Below are 10486 nucleotides of genomic sequence, written 5' to 3' on the forward strand. Positions count from 1 at the left end.
GGTGGTGGCTGAACTGGAGGTGGAGGCAGAATGGCGGGAGGAGTGTTGTACTAGGGCCTCCACCCCGACTGAGGTGCACTCCATTGAGGCTGCGACTGGGTGTGTGAGTGATATGGATGAGAAGTAGGTTGAGTAGGGTACTGAGGTGGATAAGACCATGGAGGAGGCATGGACCAGGAAGGATGAGCAGGGGGACCCCAGGAAGGCATAGGAGTTGACTGGTTGGGGTTGTAATAAGCTTGAGATGCCCCTTGCATCCCCTGCTGATAAGGTCTAGATCCTTGAGGCCTCCTTTGGTTGATGAATTAGAGAGGTTCAGTGGGGGCTTCGGTTCCTTGGTACATGGCTTTAAACCCAGGTAAGGTTGGACACTAATTTGTTGGGTGGTCCTCCTCACAAACGAAACACACTTCAACCGAATGCAATGGACATTCGTTCTTAGGGTGTCTTCTGGTGCACCTAGGACAGAAGACAGCCAAGGCTCTCTCAGCTTCTTCTTTCTTCTGCTGGATCCTGAATGTGTCTAGCTGCATGGCGATGGTCTGTCTCACCTCACTCTTAAGATCTTCTAATTGGTTTGTAAACTCATGTTTGGAGAAAGGGACACCGGGTGAGAGGAGATTTCCTCTACCTCGTTTTCTAGCTGCCCTGGAATGATTTCGAAACACAGTCTTGATGTCCTCATAAGGCAGTTGGTAAATGTCCCCCCCAGCTAACATGTGAAGGGTGTCTAAGAGATCTTCAGGGACTCCTCAGAGTAGAACCAACTTGAGGGATTCAGGGTCAAGTGTGCACCTGGCCCATTTATAGCTAAGTTGGAACCTCTCCTCATAGTCCTCTAAAGACTCATCATTCCCCATGGTCATTCGAAAGATCTCTCCCTTGGTTTCCTTGGACCTACAATAATCCCTATACTTGGTATTGAAGGCTTGCTGCATCTGAGCCCAAGTAGCGATGCTATTCCCAGGTAATCCCATGAACCAGCGTAGTGCTGCATCCTTAAGAGTGGAAGGGAAAAGCTTCAGCTTTTGCTCATCTTCAGTATAGTCATAGGTTCTACAGAGGACAGCAAACTCAAATAGGAAGGTATCAGGATCCTCAGTGGTCAGTCCATGGAAGTGAGGCAAAGCAGAGGGGCTAATTTTTTTCATTTTCATCTATCCATTGGTCTCTCGGATGGGGAAAGCTCCTTCTATTCTCTCATCTTCTCTATTGTCAGCCATAGCTTCGGATGGAGTGGTCTCTAACTCTTCTTCTTCTATAGGGTCTTGGAATATCTCAGGATGTTCACCTATAGGTTCCTCTGGGTCACTGTCACCAAAGAAGAGAGAAGGGTGACTCAGTGATGTGGTGGGGGTGTTTGGTAGGAATTTGCCTGATCTATCTCGGTTCCTACGAGGCATGAAATGGAAAGGACTTTTCTTTTTTTTTGATTGCTTTTGCCTTTTCTTTGGTACCTGCAAAACTGAAACAAAGTGATCTACAACTAACTATATTGCTCAAATGAAATTGCAGAATTGGAAAGCTAATCTAGGAAAGCAAGAAAAATTACTCTAGGAAAGCAAGAAATATTAATCTAGGAAAGCAAGAAATATTAATCTAGGAAAGCAGGAAATGCTAATCTATGAAAGAAGGAAATGCTCATCTAGGAAAGCAGGAAATGCTAATCTAGGAAAGCAGGAAATGCTAAGCTACTTTTGCAGAATGGAAATGAAATAAACTATTGAGCAGAAGTAAGAGTACGAAAGTAGAAGAAAAGCAACAATTACTAATACTCTGACGCTTCCCCGACAACGGCGCCAAAAAGATGGTGAGCTCCAGTATTGTAGCAATAATGCTACAACTCCTGGGGCTTCCTGTCTCTCATTTTATCAACCCGGTAGTTCGTACAAACTTGGAAGCGACGGTGCTATATGCACAAGTACTAGCTCTTGTCGCAGCTGTCACTTGGTCAGCTGGCATAAGTCCGCTAGGGCTCAAGCCAACTTCTATAGGCTCTCAGAAGAAGCTTGCTAATTGATGGACGAAAGCTAATCTCAAAGGAAAGCTACTTTACTTGACAAAAATGAACTGAAAGCAAATCAAAGCATGTAAACCTAGGAAACCCTAATTTAACTAGTCTAACCTCTACAATGCAAGAAATGTGAATGAAACTTCTACCAATGCTGCTGTTACCTCTAACAAGTGCAAATGCATGGATCTAAACCACTTGCATCATGAAAGATATGTTTTTGTATTTTTCCTTTAAGTGTGTGGAATGATTGTGATCTTGTGCTAACTAGGGTTTGGTTGTGCAGATGGGATGGAGAAGGAAGGAAAGCGTGGGATAGGTTGGGGAGGCTAGGAGATGTCCCTAGGGATCCTTAGCATCCATCCATAGAGGTTCCTCGCATTCAGATGCTCAGCAACCGAGAGAGTGGCCTCCTATAGGATGGCTGTGGAGGATCCTACAGGATACTCTGTTTTCTACAGGATGTCTACAAATGGCTACAGGATGACCTACCGTGAGTGTTTGGAGTGATGGAGGAGTAATGGAATGGTAGGGGGAGATGTGTAAGGTAGGAATGAGGCTGGTGATGGCTGTAGAAGTGGAAGAATAGGATAGGGAGTGAATGTAGGGAGTAGGTTGGAAGATAGAGGGCTAGGTCAATGAAAGGGCTAGAGAATGGAAGTACGTGAGGAGTGAAAGACTTTGGGAGATAACAGAGTGGAGCAGGGGTCGAAGATGTGTGTGCATGCGTGATCAAGATGGAGAATGAAGTAATGGAACGAGAGAGAGCAGTGTAAGTGAAACAAATGCTTATGACTGTCACCAAACCGAAAATGCATCAACTTAACTATCTGTGCTTATAAATTCAATGAACAGCAATCTAAACGCGAAGGAGAATGTGCATGAAGCTGTGGTAAAGGAGTGTGGTGCAGGTGTGAATCATGTGGAAGCATATAACATAACGTGACTGTGTTTGCAGCAATCATGGAATAAAGAAATGCGTATTTTTGGTGGCTAGTCATGGACTGCACTCCAATCCCAGATGAGACGGCAGTGAGCCTTAACAACCTTTTTGTTGGAGCTCCAATCGATTATATCTATCCCCTGCTACACTAAGCAAGTGAAAACAAATTCATCATAAGCAAATCCTATCTAAACTCATGAAAACAACTAAACTAGCAACCTGTAATTCGAATTGCATGTGAAAATGAAAAGCTCAAAGTGCTGAAATGAAATGGAAACAACACTACAACAGAGGGGACCTATGGCTCTCAGGTTGGGCCCTAACCTGAGAGATATAGTCTCCTTAAGAAACTCAGAACTAGATCACAAACTGCCTTCTTTATTCATAATCTGATGTCATGCCAAATTGGCTTACAAAAAGGAACGAAAACTGCACTGTGCTCCAAAATTACAATAGCAATACGAGAGTTTCCACAACCTATCCAAGGCTAAGGCCTCTATACTTATACAAAAATGATGATCCAACAAATATCCTTGATTTTAGGAGCTCGGCTGTCCAACTTCGAGTTTAACTGCTGATCCTGTAGGACAGTCATAACTACTGTTCCTGTAGAACAGTTATAACTGTTGTTCCTGTAGGACAGCTGGCTGCTTCTTAAGCTCGGAGGGGAGATGGATTGGAGCTCGGAGTTCTTGGTGGGAATCACGAGGAATGTCCCAAGACCGTGGACATCTTCTCCTAAAAACTAGCAGTGCCACCTCATTGTCTCCTTATCTCCCTTTTCGTTGTCTCTTGCTCCCTTTTAATGCCAAAACCTGGAATCACAATGCATTAGTCACGTAGATAGAGTGCCTACCCTTCTTCCTACAAACAACATGAATAAACTAAGAAATGCATGCATAAGCAATAAAAAAATGAATGGTTTGAGCAAGTAGAATAGGCCAAAATGAGCCCAAATTGTACCAAAATTGGGGCTCATCAAGCGTCTCCTCATCTCGATCATAGGAAGGATCTGACTCCATGTTTGCCAATGTTTGATTTTTATTTACGAGTATGAAGAGATTTATGGTGTATTTATGTTTTTTCTGTCAAGGATGAGAATGTATGAGAGGCTGTGGAGGGAAATTTTATGAGGGGTTTTGGGGAAACTTGTTGACAGGATTTTGGGGGAATCGAAGAGTTTAGGGAACAATATTTAAACTTTGGGGTAGCAGTTAAAGTTTGGGAATTTTTAGCTAGGGTTTGGGATAGTGGGATTAGGGATTTAGAATTACTAAACTTAGGGATATGGGGATTGGGGGAATGGGTTGATGAAAATGTAATGAGAGGGAGAAAATGAATGAGGGAATGAAAGAGTGAGGGAGCGAGAAATAGCTAGGAGTGGAATTGGCAGCAAAAAACACAATTTGTAAACCCTAAGCAATTGTTTTTGACCAAAATTTCAAGGAGGTAGGGTTTCAATTTTTTCTCATTAAATCACCATAAACATCAAGAGAAACTCATTCACTGATCATGGAGGAATGTTTGACTTACTTGAACCCTTGAGGATTGAGAAAATCTGGAAATGTGGATGAATTTGTGGGTGAAATCAGGCTTGAAACCCAACGCTGACTGCAATTTTCTGCATGTCTTCCAAAGTGGCCGGATCCCTTTCTCTTAATTGATAAGGCATATCAAGATTGAAACCATCAGGAAACTTAATAAAAGCTTGCCCCATAGGTGGCTTTATATCAACAAGAATTGTATTATAAACAATATTGAATCTAACATAGTAATCTTGGACACTCTCGCCAACATTCCTCTTCATGTTTTCATATTTGGAAAGAATTTGAAGAGGGTTCTTCTTTACCTCCCAGTGATCCAAAAAGTGTCTTTGAAGTGCCTCCAATGAATTGATTGTTCTAGCCGGCAATGCTCTAAACACTTTCTGACCTCACCTCTAAAAGTTTGCACAAACAATCTCATTGTTACATTTTTTGCATCGATCTCGTGGAGATCAAAGAAATTTTCCATCCTATCCACATGTTGATGAGCTGTGATACCTTGAGGGGTATCGTCAAACAATGGAATTTTGCTTTGATAATCAGCAGGCATGTCATCCAAGTTTTGAGGCAGCACAAGGGGTGCATATCGGGCAGCCATTGCTCTAGGTAGATTTACGACTAGTCTTGGGGATGTAGGAGGGGTTGGAGTAGCTGATGTATGAGGTGTATGAGGTGTGTATGGAGGTGAAGAAATTTTTGATGTTCGAGGGGTGGAAGGGGTGGATGGAGGTGACAACACTGCAAATTTTTGATCAGAGATGGAAGGCTGCACGAGAATGGTGGGAATGAAAGGAGGTTCGATAGGAATTTCTGAACTAGATGCAATAGCAGATGACCCAAGAGTTGTAGATGTAGAATCTAATAATTCAGGAATGTTTGTAGCCACAATGGAAGTTTGAATTTTCAAAATATAATCGTCAATTGATTTATTGGCCTTTTCAGTTTCAATATCTTTGACAAACTCTAGATTTAGGGCAGTAGAACCAACAACACTTTCAGATCTCGTCTCAAACAATGACAGATCAAAATGTTTGTCAAAATCAAGATCTTCAAGATAGTAAAAAACAATAGGACATGAACGAGATTTGAACACAGAATCATAGAACTTTCTCGATGAAGGATTCTCGGAATAAGATTGGGATTTTCGTAAACAGGAGGTGGAGCAAGATCAGGATTTGCTATGGTGTGTCGTCTGGAAGCCGGTGTGTTGAATTATTCCCAAAAATCAAACAGAAAAAATCAAGTTATTCAGCCTATCGAATTCTAAACTCATCATCCAAAAGTCTAGAATTATCTGATGTACTGGGGCAATCAGCAAGTTAGATGTTTCGTTTATAAGACTAGACCGGAGATTGACTGAAGCAGGATCTATCTACTTATGCACTCGCAAAGCAATGTGTAGTTCGAAGGCTACCTAGCATAACTTCAGGCTTCGTCTGTAGTTTATAAAATGAAGAATGCTAACAAACAAACAATCTCTTCCCTAGCAAGGTCACCACTATGTTAAGGCCTAAATCTACCTCAGGCTGAAAAAGGTAGGATCTAGGGTAACACCAAACCACGCTTAACCTGGTAGCTAGCCCTACCAGGTCGGTAGAGGGCTCTCTCCTTGTCAATCTCATAAAAGATGGCCAATGAAGCTTGAGATGACTAATGTAATGATTGATTATAGGCTAGGTATGTGTACAATGGTGTTTGATTGAATTCGATGATGTTTGTTGGCTCAAATGTGAAAGGCAGATTTGGGTCTGGGGAATGAGGCTCAGTTTTGCAGAGATCTCTATGGGGCAAGGTAGGCAATGGTTTGGTACTTCAAATTGAGTGAGATGGAGAGCTTTCGGACAAGTGAGGAGTTAAAGAGGGCATGAGAAACATAGGGATCCTCTTCAAACAACTGAAAACATAGATAACCAAACAAACCCTAGGTAGAGCACTGCACTTTCAATGTATACTACCTTTATGCTTGTTTGATTTAGTTAAGATGAAATAAAGATAGATAATGGCATACATAAAACACATATAAACCATCAATTACATATGGAAACACAATACCAAAGCAAGATGCCACAAGAAACCCATAAAGTGCTGCAAACCCTGGTCTATTCCTTTGCCAAACTGCTGAAATCAGTATACAATGAAGCTCCAAGCTTTCTCAAAAGTCCAACCATGCTAATTACTGAAAAATTACAAGATATAGGCATTAAAAATTCATCCTAGCCTCTAGGGGTTGAGCTCATAATTTTAGGAGGCGTTCCAACAAAATCTAACCTAAGAACTAAAAAGTAGGTAGTGGAACAGCATGCCTCTAAAAACTAGGAAACTAATTCATTCAGTTGCAAACTACCTTTTGATGGATGAATATACCTCTATGAGTGAAAATTTAGCATAATTACATCAAAATATATCAAGTCAGATTAGATTATATCATGAGTTTGACTATTAGAAATAGAAAAGTCAAACTGTGAAGAAACTAGGCCTAAAACAGAGGTTTTTCACCAAAATAAGCAAATTTCCTCCTATGCGCCGCGCTAATTTCCCTATGTGTAGCGTCCTTTTGCAGTTGATTTTGGAGGCCTTCCTTATCTCCAAATTTACTCCAAGTTGGCTTTTTGGAAAGGGCTACCTATCTACTTTCTAGAACAAGTGGAATTTTTGAATTTGGCCTCCATGTGCCACTCCAAAACTGAGTTCTCCCAACACTGCTTCCTGTGTCTCCAAAAAGGGGCAGAAAGGTCATTTTTGAGGTGTTTTTGACCTTTTTGGAAGCTCAAAACCTGTCAAAATTTTTTGGCCATTTGTGAGCATTCATATATTTTCATGAAAAATCCAAAAATTCTAAGTTTTCCTCAAAGGGAGGTCCCTAGAAAAATCGCGCACCAGGTGGTGTGGCGCATCAAGCAGGAAAACCTGTTTTTTAGGCCAAAAATTTCAAAATTGTAATAAGCATCCCAAATTTCTTGAAATTTGGGTTGAGTGTCCTTCATCTAGTGTTGTGTTGGGCCAAGGAAGCCTCAGCCAACATGAAGTCTATCTTGCTCTTTTCCTTCCTTGACGCCTTCTTCAACTTAGCCTTCAAAATCCTGATTCTTGCTTTGCACACCTTGTTTCTCACCAAGTAATGATGGGCATGTGCCTCAACATAGTTTCCCTCTGCTGGCCTTCTCTAGCATCTTTTCCAAGTGGATATTTGCCCTCTCAAGCCAAGATTCACGATCAGTATTGATTTCTTGTTCAAGTGATATGAGCTTGACTTTCCTCCTTTTTGCAGCTTACCGGTTTTCTCGTATGTTTTGTAGCTCCATAATGGTTTGTTGATCCTCTCGCTATTTGTTTCTTTGCTCCATATATTTAATTATCCACTTTGCTCTTTCTAGGTTGAGAGACAAATGCTGAATGTCATCTCGTTGCTCCTGAATGATCTCTCTAAGCTTTGAGCTTTGTGAGCCCAAATCGGTGTCGTCATCCTGAATAAGAATGAAATCTGTCTCCTGCCCTCTTGAAGGCCCCTCATGATGTAATGGAAACTTGCCCTTTCTCTGTACCTGCTCTGCTGATGGAGGAAACGAGACCCCTTCCACCCAGGGTGGAGATAATACTCATTTTTCCACTACAAACAACCTTCTAGTGCCCTTTTGATAAGTGACAAGCACAGGCACACTAGTGGTTTGTGTCTCATGAACCTCCTACTGATGTGAAGGTCCTCTTGTCTCATGAAAAACTGTTGGGGGTACGTGAGGACCTGTGAAGACCTCATGTGAAATGAAATCCTCCCATGAGATATTCTGTAAACCAAGCTGATGCAAGACCACAATTTTGATTAGTGTGAAATGATATATATTGTTTAACTACTACTAGGAGGCTTCCTATGCACTAAGGTGGTCATCTTCTTAATGTTTCCGCAAATAAAATAAGGGAGATTCGTCATTCTCATCCTAATGAAGTGCATGAACAATCTGATGTGATGGGCATATAGGCAAGAAAACCGGCCCTCACAACTGAAATATTTAATTATGAGTTTCATCAAGGGAGCATATGTGTCCTTTAGATATCTGAAGGGAAAAAATATACTGAGATGCCTCTGATAACCAGCCTTGATGTAAGGATCATAATGCTCTCTATCAATCTGTTGCCTTTTATTCCACTACTCACTAACATTTGGAATGCAAGTTGCTTGAGAAATAGTCTCAGGTGTCTAGGTGAATGTCACACCTGCCAAAGTGACTTGACCATTATGAAGATGGAGCACAAACAATTTGGCCAAACCATGATGGTATTGGACTCTCTCTGCCATCTCATAGAACTGATAACAAGATTGGTGTTGAAAGCATGTGACAGCAAGAGGACAGGCCAGCAGCGTGGCAAGTGAAGTAGCATCTTTCCGTACATGTTTACCACCCTTGTGAGGTCTCCTTGGTGCATGCATTTCTATAGAAGAATCACTGAGTGTCTCCTCATCTCGATCATAGGAAGGATCTAACTCCATGTTTTCCAATGTTTGAGTTTTCTTGATGAGTATGAAGAGATTTATGGTGTCTTTAGGTTTTTACTGTCAAGGATGAGAATGTATGAGGGACTGTGGAGGGAAGGTGTATGAGGGGTTTTGGGGAATGTTGTTGAGAGGATTTTGGGGGAATAGAAGAGTTTAGGGAACAATATTTAAACTTTGGGGTAGCAATTAGGGTTTGGGAATTTTTAGCTAGGGTTTGGGATATTGGGACTAGGGATTTAGAATTAGTAAACTTAGGGATATGGGGATTGGGGGAATGGGTTGATGAAAATGTAATGAGAGGGAGAAAATGAATGAGGGTATGAAAGAGTGAGGGAGTGAGAAATAACTAGGAGTGGAATTAGGAGCAAAAAGCACAATTTGTAAACCCTATACAATTGTTTTTTACCAAAATTGCAAGGAGGTAGGGTTTCAAGTTTTTCTCATTAAATCACCATAAACAGCAAGAGAAACTCATTCACTGGTCATGGAAGAATGTTTGACTTACTTGAACCCTTGAGGATTGAGCAAATTTGGCAATTTGGATGAATTTGTGGGTGAAATTGGGCTTGAAACCCTGTGCGCCGCACCACTTCAATGCGCCACGACTGTGTAAGTTTTACACTACAGAGGGTGTCCCAATGCGTCGTGCCAGATGGATGCGCCGTGCCCATGACCCAATGCGCCGCACCCCTAAAACTTGCCCAAATTACTACAGTTTTGCCTTCTTTGCGATTTTTTACCTTTCTCTTGTTAGCTCCTTCTTCTTTGGATGAAAATGAGCTTCTTGAACATGATAAATGGTTTATATACAAAATATTTTATTTTTTCACTTATCAAAAAACCACTTTGTAATGTTTGCATTTGACTTGCTTTTAAAACTCTGTTTTTGGGCAGTTTGTTTTATTTTTGCCTTTAATGAACTGAATGCTTTGATTTTTTGTTTGCCTTGCAGGGGATGGAGTTGCTGAAGCTTGGCACGATGACTAGGGTTTCCACTAAATTTATTACATATGAAAATATTGAAATTACATCAAATTTATACATAAAGACACAAAATACTCTGTTTTTCCTCAAAACAGGGTTTCAAGGGAAAAAAATGATCACTGAGCATGTGATTATGGAAATTATTATTACTGGAACTTTATTTGACCTCCTCATGCGCCTGCTGACCATTATTGAGCATTTTGAAGACCTTATTGACGTAACCCTAGACCTAATGAGACCTCAAACCCTAAAAATGACTTTTGCAGATTTAAAGACAAAAATTGACTGTAGATGATCTAGATGAATGAAAATGGGCCAGCACATGAGGAAAAATGTATAACAAGACACTACCGTCAGATGATCCAGGACCCTAATTGAATGCAGCTGATCGGGTGAGACACCTAACATGCAGTGCAACAAGAGAATTTGATCACTGACGGAGGGATGAAGGTATCAACACTAACATGACCAATTTTACATCATGCACCTAATAAAGTGGTGCTACATTAAATATA

This window comes from Pinus tabuliformis, chromosome 8, assembly GCF_031772625.1.
Source record: "Pinus tabuliformis cultivar Carrire ecotype Pingquan chromosome 8, CPIR1, whole genome shotgun sequence".
In the NCBI taxonomy this organism is placed as follows: Eukaryota; Viridiplantae; Streptophyta; class Pinopsida; order Pinales; family Pinaceae; genus Pinus; species Pinus tabuliformis.